We start from the raw sequence: 17,148 nt of genomic DNA, 5'->3' as shown, positions 1-17,148 counted from the left end.
TCCGCCCGTCTATGCAGGATTTTTTTTTTTTTTTCTTTACAAAGATGGCTGGTGCACTTTTAACATAAATACATCCAAAGACGTCAAAAGAAAAAAGTCAAAAGATAATAAATCACGGAGCACTCTTTGCAACTCTTCTCTAGCAACCCATAGACCCAGAGTAGATAGTCATATACGAGGTCATTCAATTCGCAGCTCTATTGTTTTTTCTATATAGTCTGAAAAGTGACTTCTCCATCTACCATGGCCTGAATATCTCAAAACAATGGGCACCCAACCACGCCGTCGGTGCCCACTGAATCCAGCCAATCACCGTTGCTGAGTCATCTTCGAATAGAACTGCGTTGTCCGTAGAACATGCCGGGCTCGACACATACTAGCTCAAGCTGTAGTTAACTCTGCCACCATGTGTTTCTTCTCATTTCGATATACTTTGAACCGTTTGCTTCAAGAGATCATAATGGTTCACCATACCTTGGTTATACCCTTGCTTGTACCTAAAAGGGAAAGAAAAGAAAAGCAAAAGGCACCATATCAAAATTATGCATTTATTAATAATGAATATTTAAACAACAATTGGCAAATAACCTTTATATCAGCATTATACAAGAGAATGATAGTCCTTATTAGATATTTTAACTGTTCATTGAAATAAAATAGCATACAATGCTAGTAGTTTTTCATTGTTCTCTTCACTGTAACAACAAAAAAAGCTATTATAGCGCCGAGCAAAAGCAAATTATTATTTCCAAAGACAGCAATAGATGTGGTCAGTTGTTTAATACAATACAACAAAGTTTAAGCATCAAATTCGTTAGGCCTTTACAGCGTCTCCATGCCAATTTTCTATCAAGAGCCTAGTATTGTTGATTGTCTAGTTGATTTTTTTATTCAATAAAAGACCAAAACACCCTATCAATAAGAATTTCAAAAACACTCAAAATTGTTAATTAATGACGAGTAAATCAAATTTGTAAAAAAAATCATGGAGAAACAATTATGACTTTGGTATTGAGAAATAAATCAGCACTAGCCAATTTCGGTAAAATAGAGCACTTTTCAATTTAAAAACATGTTAAGTTTCGTGTTCCCACAAAAATGCTAGATTCTTAAAATAATAATTGATGCTACTGGAATCCACATTGAGAAGCTGAGGTCGATCTAAAATTGAGGTAAAGAGGTGAGGTTGGTAAGCTAGGCTTCAAGTTTAGAAGTTTGGTTGGAGAATTGGTAAAAAAGAGTTGATGGCGATTGAGCTCGAGCTTAGACAGAATGATTCGCCTGACATCACTTGATTGACCTAAAAATAAAAAAGGAAGTCCACTTATGGGAATGTGTCTGGCAGGAGACCCTTTGATGATTAAGTCAACCAAATTCTAGAAAAACAATGAAAAGTTTGAGAATGATGGAGTTTTGAGAGAGAGAATGGATGAAAAAATATGCTTGGAAGTCTCTCGGCCATCTTCTTACTAACATTGATGGGATGTGCCTTAACTGATCGATAATTATTTCCATATGGCACACATAGAAGATAATAATTGCTCTGATCGTGCAGTAACGGCCGAACTACCCAGAAGGGCTATACCCGCTCCTCAATTGGTGGGATCGTGGTTGTGCCTTTAATGGGCATTAACCGTCTTTAAATAGATTTGAATGGGAGACATATATTATGGCTCTTCTCTGTTGATCGATTGGATCAGACCAACATTTCAGCCAATACTAAGGTTAGGTTGACTTTGGCCAATACTGAGGTTGGGTTGATGAATATACACCACATCAAAAATAATTCATGGTTCCATAGTTTTGAAAAAACCTAATCCTGTTGCTTGCATATGAAAGATTCATTGACAAGTTCAAATATGACCAAACAAAATATCCTCATCAGCTGTTAATGTAAGATTAAAAATCGATAATAATTACATAACTATTTAGTTATTAGAACCTTGCTTTAAATAAATATCCAGTTTAATACATTGTTTTTTTTACAAAAATCTGATATCAAATGGATTGACCTCACCTAGGTCCAGAAGCAAGTCCGTGAGACTGGACTTTTTAAAGAAATAGAATGTTGCATGTGCAGCGCACGTGGCCGAGCAGGGAGGAATCAGGAACCAATACGAAATACCATTAAAAAAACGAATAGCGAATGAAAAAAGACGTGCGTAGAAATAAGAATGAAATAGATTTCAAGCGAAATAAATGATTCAATGATCTGATCAAATATTATAATAATACTTATTATAGTATGGTTCGAGAGAAAGTAGTAGGATCCACTCGAACACTACAGTGGAAATTTGTTGAAATGCCACAAAGAGAAGGGGAAGAGAGAGAGGGAGCGAGAGATGCGGAGAAACGCCTCGCTAACTGATAGGCAATGGGCGTGGACTCTTTGTAGTTTGCAACTAATCTGGATAAGTCTATTCTAATTCCTACTAAGAGTCTGTATAGATGGTTGAGCTGAAAATCTTATTAGATTTATGAATTAGAACAATATAACCAGCAAAATCATATGATTACAATTTGGATTAAACCTATATTTATAAGTATCAAAGAATAACTTTGGACTAGACTGGCTCGAATCCCTTAGCAGTAAAAAAAAAAACATCAGCACCAAATTAGACGAATGACCGACCTCGAGTTTAATCATGTAGTGGGAATAATCCTAACTAAAGTAAAGTATTAGGATCCATCACTCTAATGTTCTTGTTCATTTCTGGCAGTTTGAAATCGGTGCAATACATGTAAACAGATGAGTTTTAATCAAGATCTGGTTATTCCGAGAATGCTTTAGCAACTACCCTATCAAGAATGAAAAGTTGATGTTTAACATTTTTAGCATATATATATATATATATGGCAGTATTGAAGCCTTTTAGTCCATGATTTTGGATCTTAGCCTTGATGAGAGCTTGTGGAGCTGGTTGTCCTTTTCAATGGTGAGTGAATAAGAATGAAAGTAGATCGGATAATATTCATTCTAATTTATTTTCGTATCTGAAACTATCCATATATGGATAGAAATTTGAGCTTCCGACTAATATCCGTATCCGTATTCATATCCATCAAGAAAGGTGGATATGGATAGACAACTATTCTATCCGTATCCGAATATCCAATTCCATTTGTAACCCACTCATGAACTTTTAAGAAAAATAAATGACTACATTAACATACTATTAACTTGATTTATCATATACTTAGTAATATCTTTAATTTTATGGTTATAAAATTTAATTATTTAATTTATATCCGTATTTATATCTATACTTTTGGCATCTGATTTGTATTCGTACTTATTTAAAACAAATATGAATATGAATTTTTGCATCTAATTAACATCCATATCAATATTTGTATTCATCAAATAAATAAATATAGATGCAGATACTAATATATGATCTGTATCAAATCAGACTTTAGCCTTCCTGGTGAATGCATCACAATCCTCCTTGTGGAATCTCATCACCTTCTAGAATTTTGGGATTTCATAATCACAGTCTTCTTCTTAATACTAGAACTGTTGCATATGTATTTGCAAGTATCCATTTGCCTTGCTTGCATCTAGAAATTGCAACTATAGTTTCTGGTTTTGATTATATGGTGCGGAGAGGATGTCTACAGTTAACTCAGTAAGTTTACCTTCATCAATGTTATTATATTACATTATTTATAATATAATACAACATAAGATAATATATCATAACATAATACAATATAATATATAATACAATATTATAATATTATATTAATGCATTATTATATTATACTAAATTATATTATATTATCATATGACATGATGTAGTTGATTTATTAATGAATAAGAAATAATATTGTTTAGACAAGTGAATAAATTCACCTTGAAGCAAACAACATTTAATTATTAGAGCTATAAAACAAGCTTTTATTTTACCTTTTTTGTCTTCTTATGATAATAACAAATAATTTGAGAGAGCCAAGCCGATCTAAGATGGTCCTAAAACCAAAAATAAACAAACATACTCCTTGGTTCACTCCAAACTCCAATGGAAACTCAAGACTAAATTATGATATAATATTCTAATCTAATATATAATATATCATAAGATATTACAATAATACAATATAATATAGAATAACATAATAATCTAATATATAATGTAACATAGCATAACACAATGTCAAAATTTATTTTATGATATTATTCTGTACAATGGTAAATAATTATTATTGATAACATTATATATCATAATACTTGTTATCATATTATTATAATAACATTTATTATATCTGTATATAGTCATGTTATAATAATTATACTATATTATATTTTAACTATGTAAAATACTATTGCATTACTATATGATATGATTTTAATTTCTAGTCCTTTGAGGTTGCATTCGATGTCTGCATCTTGCAATGCGGTTACATTTCTGGATATAACAAGGTCTTTAAATGCATCGATAAATATAGCCATTCCGATTTTCAGTCCAATTTTATCAATATTGTCGCCGATTATGCCCACAAACCGAAAGGTACCCTAAACTATGAAAGACCGTGGATGAAGCGAGGAGTCTAAGCTGACTCCACATGATAATGCCCGAAAGACAACCTTTTATTTAATTTAAATCATAATTAATCCCAAAAATCAAGAATCAACAACATCATTATCCTGTTACAATTGATTTGCGAACTACTATTCTTTATTCAGTAGCAGCTGTTATTAGCTTAGATTTCCCTGAATTAGGATTCTAAAAATAATAATGCGAAGATTGCTGTTTGCTGCCTTAATAAAAAGCAACAAAAAATAATGGCATTGTTGCCAATATTACTGTTTATTGAATACAATATTATCTATGATTGGTACAAATATTTAATCTAAAATATTTTAGGTCAACCACCTGTCATTATAATAGATGTTATTTAGAATTAAACGATGTTTGATGCTGAGAGATGGGCGCCAACCACCTCATCAATCAGCTACTGGAGCTTGATGTTAGATCTTAAAATTTGTGCTCTTGATATTCTTATGGGACCGACTTCCTTTGAAACTGTTATAATCACTAATATAATGTTACTAATGGCTATTATTGTTTGAACTATTTTGTCAGCTGATTAGGGTTGGCAATCCTGACTTGAACCCGTACACTTGGCCCAGCTCAACTGGTTTAACCCAACTTGGATTCATGGGTCAGATATGGTTCAGCTAACCTTGGTCGGACAAATTCGGACTAAGTTCGAGCCAAAATCATTCGAGCCATCAGGTTATTGGGACATCTATAAGATCACTTTTATAAAAATAATATTTCCAATGCGTAATGGTTAAAATAATATATGAATATGGTCATAAAACATAAAAAGGAAGCCTTCAACCATATATGTCAGTTTCATCTAAATATCTTTGAGAATCACCTCCGATCTAGCAAGAATGATTTATGTTTTGCTTGATGTATAACTTGTTTCTTAAGATCGAGAATCCTCTATAATGCACGGTTTGCAATGTAGAGTGCTGGTGCCTAAAGGCCGTCATTAGAAGATGGATGGCTATCAACACTATCTTGTTTAACAAACATTCATCTTCTACTATTGATTACCGTAAAGTAGTCTGCAGTGGAAATCGTGCATCGTAGAGGATCTTTGTTAGTTTCTAAAAGGCCGAGAGGCGCAATCCCTGCAAATTAAAACTTTTAACCCCTTCCATTATTATTATTTTTTATTATTATTTTTGTTTTGGCGGGTTCAACACACAATGCATGTATGAATACATCCAATAAAATCAAAAAATACAAGCTCACGGAGTGTTTGTGACAGCTTCCCCTCTCTTGACCACATGGTATACTCTGAGTGGTGAGCCGCGTAGGCAGCCATCCAATCGGCCGCCCCGTTGGCCTCTCTAAATATATGCTTGGCTTGGAAGGCCGCTCCATTCCTAGTCATCACCTAAATATCCTAAATCAGGAGGTGGCCCGTGCTCTCGCGACCCGTTCATTATTTACCAACACCTGTTGATGCCGAACCAGATCCGGGAAGAATGATTGCGGTGGTAGAAAGTAAGAGAAGAGGAAGAAGAAGAAGAAGAGAAGTAGGAGAAGGAGGAAGAAAAGAGAGGAAAACGTGGGGGAAAGAAAATGCTTAATTCTTCATTAACCCCTAATCATGAAAATAGTTTCCAATATATAGGGCCAAAATACACAATTTGCATAAATCTCCTTACATAGAAATAAATCCTAATAAACCCACAAATAATACAACTAACCCACAAATAAGCCCTAAAATGCAAATAAGCCCAGAAATAAAATAAACCACAAATAAATTCTAAAATGCAAATACACCCAGAAATAAAAATAAACAAATATGCAAATAAGATGCGGACCTAGCTGATGTCCCCATCAACTCCTCCCGGGTGGAAAAAACTCGACTCCGTCGAGTGTAGATCTGGCCGGCTATCGTACTGCTCCAGAAGATCAGGGTCAAGGCGCTGCAACTCGGCTCGCGAAATCCACGTCACATCTGATTCGGGTCGACCTTTCTACCGAACAAGGTAACGTTGGTAGCTTCCTCTCCTGGTAGATATAACCTGCTCATAAAATATATGTTCTATGTGTTCTCTGCGTGCATGAAACTATGGAGGTGGAGGCTCAATAGCAGGTACTAGATCAGGGTGATCAACAACAGTGGGTGTATCAACAAAAGGGTCAGAAGGAATGAATGTTGATTTCTTGTATGGAACTAAATCTTCAATATTAAATGTCGCACTAATCCCATAGTCTTCAGGAAGATCTACAACATAAGCATTCGAACTGATTTTCTTTAGGACCTTGAACGGTCCCGCACCACGAGATTGCAACTTTTTGAACGTTTCTGAAGGGAGTCGTTCAGGTCTAATTCTTACCATAACATAATCACCTACATTCAATTCTTTATAACGTCTGTGCAAATCAACAAGTGATTTATATTTTAAGTTATTAGAGCGAATACGTTTGCTGATCTCCTGATGCAATGAATGCAAGTGTGAAGCAAATGATTGTGCAGACTCAAAGACTCTATGTTGATGAGACATGGGAATCAAGTCTATGGGTTGCCTAGGTTTATATCCATTCACCACTTCGAAAAGACTCATGCCTAAGGTCCTATTGACCGAACTATTATATCCAAACTCGGCAGTTGGTAACATGAGATCCCAAGTCCTAGCATGCTCACCTACCAGACATCTTAAAAGATTCCCTAGACTTCGGTTGACAACTTCTGTCTGGCCATCAGTTTGGGGATGATAGGCAGAGGAAAATTTTAATTTGGTACCCATCATGTGCCAAAGAGTTTTCCAAAAATAGCTCATAAATTTAACATTCCTATCGGACACAATAGATTTTGGGAGGCCATGGAGCCTAACGACTTCGTTAAAATAGAGTTTCGCAATCCTAGAAGCATCGGAAGTCTTAGAACATGGGAGAAAATGAGCCATTTTAGAGAACCGGTCCACCACTACAAAAATGAAATCGTGTTTGGTCGAAGTACGTGGAAGCCCTAACACAAAATCTATGCTAACATCTTGCCACGGACAATCAGGAACAGGTAGTGGAGTGTAAAGCCCAGTGTTCTGTTTACGTTGTTTGGCTAGTTGACATGTGCGACACTGAGCGACAATTTTGGCCACGTCTCTCTTGAGACTCGGTTAGAAGAAACGTCTTTCCACCATTTCAATGGTTTTATCTCTCCCGAAATGCCCAGACAGTCCTCCAGCGTGTACTTCCCATACTAGGAAATCTCTCAATGAGGTTTGAGGAATACACAATCTGTCGGAGCGAAAGAGATAATTATCTTGTAAAAAGAAATCATCTTGTTCTCTCTCTACTCCATCTCGTAGGATCATGTATACATCACTAAAATCAGGACATGTGGTATATTGTTCCCTAATCCTTTGAAAACCAATTACTTCAGTGCTCATCACGGATAGGAGGAAGATCCGTCGACTGAGCGCATCAGCAGCCTTGTTCTCAACTCCAGCTTTATGTTTCAGCACAAAAGTATAGGAGGAAGAGAAGAGAGGAAAACGTGGGGGAAAAAAATGTTTAATTCTTCATTAACCCCTAATCATGAAAATAGGTCCCAATATATAGGGCCAAAATACATAATTTGCATAAATCCCCTTCTACAGAAATAAATCCTAATAAACCCACAAATAATACAAATAACCCACAAATAAGCCCTAAAATGCAAATAAGCCCAGAAATAAAATAAACCACAAATAAACCCTAAAATACAAATACACCCAGAAATAAAAATAAATAAATATGCAAATAAGATGGAGACCTGGCTGATGTCCCTATCATCTGTCTAACTCCGTTGGATCAAGCTTATGCAAAAATGATAGCTTTCTGCGTCACGCGCGACCCGTTCCCCAAATCTTAGAATCGAACCACTTCCGACTTAACCTGACTCAATACACTGCACGGGGAATCTTATGGGCCGGACGGGCCCATCTGCAAACCCTAATTGGCTTGGGATCCCTTGGATATGGCAATCCAACGGACCAGGTGAAACGATGACGGTCGTAAGAGCAAAACAAGAGGACTCCCTTCTATTTATGCCGTCGGTTCATCTTCTTCTTAGGTGAGAACGAAGTCGCCGCCTTTCATATTCTAGGGAGAACTCAGTTCGCCATCCATGGTGTGGAGGCTCCCATAACTGAGCGGTTGAAACTTGGAATCAAGGAAAAGCTCAAAGGATTGCTGGTAGGCTGCAGATCTACACGGATTTCGTTGGTAAGCTGTCGCTTGTCAATGCTCTGTTTCGTTCATGGGATTCCGACACCTCATGAAGTCAATCTTAGTACTAATAACGTCAAGGGAAGGCCGGGGATTCAAGCGTGTGCCAGGATGTTGTTTGGATGGATACGGAATAAAAGAATGGCAGAATAATTTGTTTCGTATAGGAATGAGAGGAATCGGCATATCATTTATCATGGAATATTCCTCCATGAGTCATCTCTCTACAAGAAAGATGGGTCGAAGTTTTTGTGCATTCACCGAGATACCCACCTGTTGCTGCAAACCAAGCGAGGATCAAGAACCAAAAATCTTAAATAAACACAGAAGATGGTCAAAAAAAAGATGAAGAAGCAGAAGATTATTTTATTTTTGGCTTTCTTATGCTTAATCTATGGAGATTACACCATCCTATCTCATGTAGCTCTCTTATTATTTCTTGCTAATTCTAAAAGACTTTGTTTTATGGATCACTGGAGTTTTTGTTTAGAGAAAAGAAGACATGTTACAATGGAAGATTTATTAGAGATTATCTTATTAAATTGTATGAATATATTTTTTGCTAAATTACACATCAATTTATTTCAAACTAAAATGCAAAGTGCACCTAATAAGGAGACAAACATGCTAGAGCATGAACAATTAATGCAATAATAGAGGTGAATGACCTGGAGAACATATTTACTCCTTAAAGCTTTACTGAAAATTGAGGGCATATTTAGTTCTTGAATCTTTGTGGGGCAAAATGTCTAAGGCACTTTGGTTGAAAATTGAAGGCATTTTTAGTTCTTGAATATTTGTGGGGCAAAATATCTAAGGCACTTTTGGTCAAAATGTAATTCAACATGTCTAAATTATAGCATGCACGAGCCTGAACCTGATAGATCAGCAAAATATTCAACTGGTTTCTTGTGGTGTGGTTGTTCATTGCATCAGCAGTAGCAATATTTTTGCGAATATATATATATATATGTTCATTCAATATGACTGGGAGGCGGCCTGCATCATCCATATTCAATACAGTCAAGGTTTTTGTCCAGAAAACTGTAAATCTAAAAAGAGCCAGCACTGGTTGATATTGGTTCTTCTTCTTCTTCAGGCTAGCATGAAGGCGTTGCCACTTCTGGAATTTGTAAGAATTGACATTTGTGGTGCGAATCCTTTCTGTCTGCTTATCAAAATGCTAGTTAGTTTATTGGCGTTGATCACTACTCATCATGCAGTCTAGTCTGAAATGTTGATTTTATATTCGTTATCCTTTTACGAACTTGAGAGTACTGAATATATCAAAATGCTATTGATTGATGTTGATCACTACTTGTTGTGCAGTCTAGTCTGAAATGTTAGTTTTGTATTCGTTATTTTTTAGGAAGCAATATATATTGCATGTATTGCTTTTTCATTTTATTTTTTGGATTTGTATACATCCCTTGTTTGATAGATTAGCATCTAAAATCTGTAACTGGAGATAAAGAGAAAAATGTGCATCAGTAAAGAAGAAAAACATACTGATTTATCTCCATTTCCAATGAAAAAACCATACTGATTAATCTCCCTTTCTCATGTCCGCTGTTGGTTTTAGCTATACTAAGAAGGTTGAATTGTGAGATAAGTTCAATGCAGTCGGTGGTCTCCAATTTATTAACTTTTCTTGCTATTTTTCCCTTTCTTGATCACTAGATCATCTACCATTCCAAATGTAAGAGTTTTTCGATAGCCTAGCTACAGGGCAGGTTGTGATTGGTTCATGCTACTGATGTCAAATGGACCTGCATTTAGTACAACCATGCGAACTATCCCAACTCTATCCAATTTTTAATGCGCAGTGCTGCCTTAATGTGGCAAACTGGCAATCTCATACAAAGAAATCAAATTACTTATGCGTAATTTTCCTATTTTACACAAAGAAATCGAACTACTTATGCTAATTTTTATACTGCTTCTCTCTTTGGTCGCTTGCATGGTACAAGTCCAAACTGAGGCAATAGGGAAGTTCTGTGCCAGTTATGTGACTGTTTATGTGGATTTCTTTTTCCTTTGATTGCCAAATTACTTTTGATCTTTGACGAAGGTGGACATTGGTACCACATAATCTGTGTATATAATCATATCATGCTTCATCACCAAAGACCTGATTGCATGGCACCGAGGGTTGTGTTTCGTATATATGCAGGCTGTTCGCTAATCGAGTAATAACAAAACAGAACATACAGAAAATTCAAAACAAGTGAGTTTTACAAAGATGATTGTTTGATTGCTTTTCATGATACCTGTTTTGCAAAAACAGACAGATCATTAACAAGGAAATGAGTTTTACGAAGAACAAATCCCTCCCATTATTCATAAACCCCCTTTTCCAGTAGACTGATGTTTATGGTTGTTTGTTTTACAAAACCTCAGACAATAGTGCACATGGCTGCACTAATGTTTGAAAGATTACTATTTCTGACCATGTGATTTGCATATGCAAAGAAATATGGATTGTTGTGATCTATGACAAATATCTTTTAAAATTTATTTTGATGATAATTGCACTCACAGTTTGGTTGCTTTTGGAAGAAATATGGACATTTTTTTTAAAATCTTTGGTACCTTGGTCCACATCTATCTAGCAGTTCCTTTTCATGTCAGATCTTTTTATATATATTTTTATTTATAAGGTGGTATAGTATCTTTCAGAGAGTGCGAACTCAAGAAGAACTTTATATCATCATAGCTTACTTGTCAAAAGGGTAAGCTTATTTATAGCAAGTAGGCGAAGATGTTACAGAGTCGATGAGATGGACAATGTGCCTTCAGGTGTTGTTTGATTGCTTCAGAGGCTCATAACATAGTTCGAAGTGTAAAAACAATAAAACAATAACTAATTCTACAAAGTTGTGTGGATCATTATTCTTGTAAAAGCAAAGAGTTCTGACTGATGATAAGGTGACAGAAAACTGTTTTCAAACAGGCTGTATCTGCGCACTTATTAACTTCGTCAATTAAGCAACTACTTGGATATATATCGAAGAGTTGAGCAAGGATATTGTTTTTAGTTTCTTTTTTGTAAAATTTCTTCCAGGATGGTTTCACAACCAGAAATGAATCTGATGAAAGCAGGAGTTAATTTGTTTTTTCATTTACCTTGAAATCTGATTTTCTTTTTAGAAATCGGTTTCCTTAAAACTCAAAAGGCTACTGAACAGTTGCATAAAAGATCTTAGATTGATTGACCTGAAAAAAAACATAGGAGAGGTCATTGGAATTTGCTGAAACGATCATACTTCAAATCCAGCTACTATTGGTTGCTCTACTTTAATTATAAAGACTTGCTCCTATATAACTAATCGCACAGGATCAACACTATGGGATCGTAGGATACATCTTTTGTTTGCTGATTCCTACGGATGTGCTTATACTTGTTTGGTTTAATTTATCTGATTTACCTAAAAAGAATTATGAGACTTGCTCGAACATGTCATCAACCATAGCTTTCCTCACCTTGAAGATAATTTTCTCCTCAACCTAAAGTAATCATGAGGAATCATTCAATGCAGGGACCTACCTACTTGTCGAAATCATTATCCTTATCTAGGTTGACTTCTTTAAGCCTGAAATTTCTGCATCCCAGAATGCTAGAACTGATGGAAAGGTTCCTAGAAAACCAATCTGAACTATTTTTCGCATAGATAACTAGGGTTTAACAAAGTTTTGGACTAAGTATCATTACTTGTGTCGGAGCCCTTTAAGAAGTTTTGGGCTTGAGTAAGAGATGGGACTCACTTCCTTTTCTCCTTTTCTCCTAGCAGAAATTTAAACAACTTACACTCCTCTTTTCCACTGAAGAGGTTGCTGGGGTTCTCTACTTCATCTCCACTGCCCTCCTGGAGAATAAAAATCTTTGCTTGATCCTCCTGAAGTTGTGATCCTCCAGCACCTCACTTGATTGGATCGGCAGTTCAACATCTTTCAGAGTTTGATGGCGCATACGAGGATCGACGGGTTGTGCATCTTCTGATGTGGAGTTGTGTAGCTCTTTGATTGGATCTTATCAAATTACTAGAAGCTCAAGGCCACCAACTTTGGGCGATTTAGAAAATTACTAGAAGAAATTTAGTTTGTGAATTATCACAGAATTGGGATGTAGAAACTGAATTGGCAGGTATGAAAATTCATTATTTGATAATTGGAGGGAGATTTCGAGACTTGACATTTTAAAAATCTGGGAAGCTTAGAAAAAAATCATTTAAAAATTTTAATAAGTAAATTCAGAAATATATTTTAATGAAGTGGACATGTGAAAAAGGAATTGATTTATTTTTCCGTAATTGACCATTACAATGAGTTATGGGATCATTTATGCAATATTTTACTACCGACTCAAAAGGATGTTGCATTTCTGTGAAAATTTTGATTTTTTTGTTGCCCAAGAATTTATTCTTTAGTGAATGTTAGATTCAAAGTCATAATTGGTGCCTCTAGTGAGGTTTCGCAAATAGATTTCAACACCGTTGCTTAGAAAGATTTATACTACCACGAATATAACTAGTTATTTTTAAGATATAAAATATTTGAGATTGGTGTTCTTGCTGATGCTTAATAAATATATTTCAAGATCGGTGATTATAAAGAAAATTATATAAAAATAAAAAAAACTAGTTTTTTAAGATTTAAAAGATGTAAGATTGATGTTCTTTTTGAGATTTCATAAAAAGATTTAAAGATTTGTATTTCTGAAGAATAATCTTTACCAGAATTAATAAACATTAATAAATAAGATAGTAAAGACAGTAGTGTTACACCAGAGGTTTAAGAGGAATGGAGGTGCAATGCTTTTACTTATTTGATATTATTCTAAAATTATAAAAATACTTTTCATTTTAGTTATATCTTTGATATCCTTTGATTTAGTTCTTCTTCCACTATTACTTTCTTTCTCTATTGTTCTTCTACTTTATGTACAAATGTGGGATAAGGGGCCCTGCACTTATATAGGATAAAACATATAAAGGTTCTCTTTCCACTTGATAAATGATTGTAAAGAAAATTCTTTAGCATAATATGAAGAGCCAAGATTTTTAGTCTTCTTCGGTGGAGTGAAAAAAGGGGAACAATTCTGAAAATGTGAGCAAAATAGGGTTTTTAGGTTAGCCATGATGAAAATATGTCATATGCATTATGCACATAAAATGCTAAAAGAAGTATACTTTATGTTTCTCACTACTATTATCATTCAAGAAATAATTCAGAAGAATTAACTACTAACACATGCTTGCTAAAAGTCTTTAAATCATATTCAAGCCAATATTATTCCATTGACAAAAATAGCTTCCTTATATAAATTCTACAATTCTACATATCCCCTTGTCTCATGCAGGAAGCAGATGTTAATTAGAATACTTACGCTACATTGTAATAATAAATACCATAGAACTGTAACGTTATAATCTTTTATTAGTTAAAAAAAAGGATTTTAAAGAGTTCTTGTTAACCTATTTATTTTTCTAGAAAAAGATGCAACCACTCATCAATATTTTATTAAGCTCAGGAAATGTAGTATAGAAATAAGGCAATTAAAAGTAGCAAAATAATCGTCATCACTTCTAAAGTTTGGTAAAACACTAAAAGATCTATGCTTTCAACTGGATTTATCTTCATTAATCATCAAGATATCAGATTTAGTAATAATTCTTAAAATTTTAGAATTTCTCCCTTTCTGGATTTTTCACCTAATACTAGCCACTAATATGTCCCAACCATGTGTAAGAATCCTTCAAATCAATAAGCTTTTTCTTCTTTCATCATTTTGTAAAGGTTACACCACTAAGTTTGATAAAACTAAAACATGTTTACCTTGTCTTTCTTTCGCTAATAACATTATAATTGGGTGATTAAATATTTCTCAACTTTATCAAGTAAGTGAAGAACACTTTAAAACCTTGCGATGTGGTTTTCCCAAATAAAAACCTTCTCTTATACTGCTAGTAATATGGTCTTGCAAGTTGCAATGCATCACACTCATCGACAACACTCAACACCTACCAATTGAATAAAATGGGTCGCTCGAGTAATCTTTGTGTCACGCCCTTTTTATTCTTCATCTTTTTGAAGGTATTTGTGATCTTCTTCTATCACAAGAACTTGAACTACCATTTTTTACTTTAGGAGAAGATATATGATTTGATGGATACCTCCCATGTTATTATCTTATGTCTTTTAAGATCAAACTTCCTTAATGCAAGACCTAACAATGTTGCATTTAGAAGATGCTAGCAAATTTACAAATTTTGCCTTGAGATTGGATCTGCTTTTGTTGGTGTCGGTGTGCTACCTCCATTATTTAGTAGCACAAGACTGCCAATGGACCCATCCACCAACAAAGAAAATTAAAAAAGAACACCATAAAACCTGCCACCCTGCAAATCAGCTTACCTTTTTTTAAATTTGGAATGAGGCAACTAGCTAAACCATCATTTCACATGGAGACCTACAAATATATTATATTTATATTTATTATTATTGTTATTATTATAGCTCCTCCTCCTCCTATTATTAGAGTAAATTACAGCAATATCTCTTCAAATTTGGATAAGCAAACTCTAAAATTAACTTTTCTTTAATTCGATATCATAAATTATTTTTTTGTTACAATGTGGTTAAGTTGTCCATTCATTCAACGTGGTTAATAGATTGTGAAACATATCTGTACTCTGACACTGTTAATAGATTGTGAAAAATATCTAAATTATTCAACAACTTCTTATAAATGAGATTTTCTTTGTTTTCTGACCCAATGATTGACCCAAACCAACAAAACCTGTCTTCCCATCACAACAACCGCCGCCACTAGCGTAACAAGAGGCATCATCGACGCCACGGCAACAGTCGCAATCACCATCTCCATCGCCCCAACAGAAGCCGATCCCAGCACTTGCTTTCAAATTTTTCATTTCTTTCGGACCTCTTTCAAGTTTTTCTTTTTCATTTGAGCAACTAAAAGAATCGACGGATCAAGCCTCCCCGACAATCGTGCGAAGAGAATCGGGCTGAGCTGGATTGCTATATCTTGAGGATGAAATCGCTACAAACCTGTACGTAGGGGCCGAATTACATTCTTAGAATGCTGTATATTACACGCCTCGATCCTCGCAAATTTTTTTTTTCAATCTTCTAATTTTATTCTAGTAAATTATTCCTTTATAATACTTGTATAAAATAAAGATATAACAATTTCAAGAAAAAAATACTTTTCTATAAGAATGTGATTTTGATTACACTAATAATTGCTATTTAATCATTTATTAAATTTAATTTAATTGCATAGGACTAAATTTGGTTTTTATTATATAGAATTAGAAAGCTGTAAAAGTTTTTTTTTCTCTACTTACAAAAATCAGTCATTTTAAGAAAGTCATATTGCTTTAAAAATTGTGCAAACAAATTTTTGCAACTTTAAAAACCGTACAGAAAATTTTCTGCATATTTAAAATCTTTGCAAAATTTTCTACATATTTGAAAATAGTGCGGAAATTTTCTGCAGAATAAAAATCTGTGTAAAAAATTATTGTATCTTTAAAATCCGCGTAGATTTTCTACAGCTTTAAATTTTATGCATATTATATTTTGCATATTTAAAATTTATACAGAAAACTCTTGTATTTTTAAAAGTCGTGCAGAAATTATTGTTGCTTTAAAAATTGTGCATATTGTTAGATGTTCTCAAAATACATACTATTAGTTTGAAAAATGTGCAAAATTACAAAGCTATATTATTTGTTATATTTCTTAGTGTTGTTATCTAATTGTATTGATATTGTTGCTCTTTATTGTATTTATTTCAAAACCTAGAATTTAACTCAAAATCTTATAAATCAAAAGGGTACTAATAAAAAGATGAACCGACATGTCTGGATTTGTTATAAATTTGTAAGACAACTCAAAAAAAGTAATGCCATTTTTTTGAAATTTGTCAAGTCTAAAAAAAACTTGATAGATCATTTAACCAAATGTTTGTCTAAAAGTGGAGTCCTAGAATCATCGAAGGGATGGGGCTTAAGCTTACTATTTAGTCACCGACAGTGGATATCCAATCTTTATAATTGGAGATCCCATGGAGGAGGTTCAATGTGGTAGAAACGAAACTGATTGAGTGATCGTATTAGAGCACATTTTTTGGAGTATATATCTTCCCATTCTTGTGATGAGTGTTCTTATCAGTGACAAAAATATATACTAGAAATATTAAGTTATACTCTTAATGAGTCCAAGATAGAAAATCTGCAGGGTATTAAATCATAAATACCTTTGGAGGACTTATCTATGTGAGAATTGTCGTATAGGCACGACTTGAGATTTGGGCTAACCCTAATAAAATTTATATAAAAAATTAAGGTACTAAGCGCAAGGCCTTTAAATGATGCTAACT

Source organism: Phoenix dactylifera, chromosome 6 (genome assembly GCF_051530095.1).
Source record: "Phoenix dactylifera cultivar Ajwa chromosome 6, Ajwa_hap1_PhDact_Kaust_v1.1, whole genome shotgun sequence".
Lineage (NCBI taxonomy): Eukaryota > Viridiplantae > Streptophyta > Magnoliopsida > Arecales > Arecaceae > Phoenix > Phoenix dactylifera.
The sequence above is the reverse complement of the archived record's forward strand: the minus strand, read 5'-3'. Positions refer to the sequence as shown.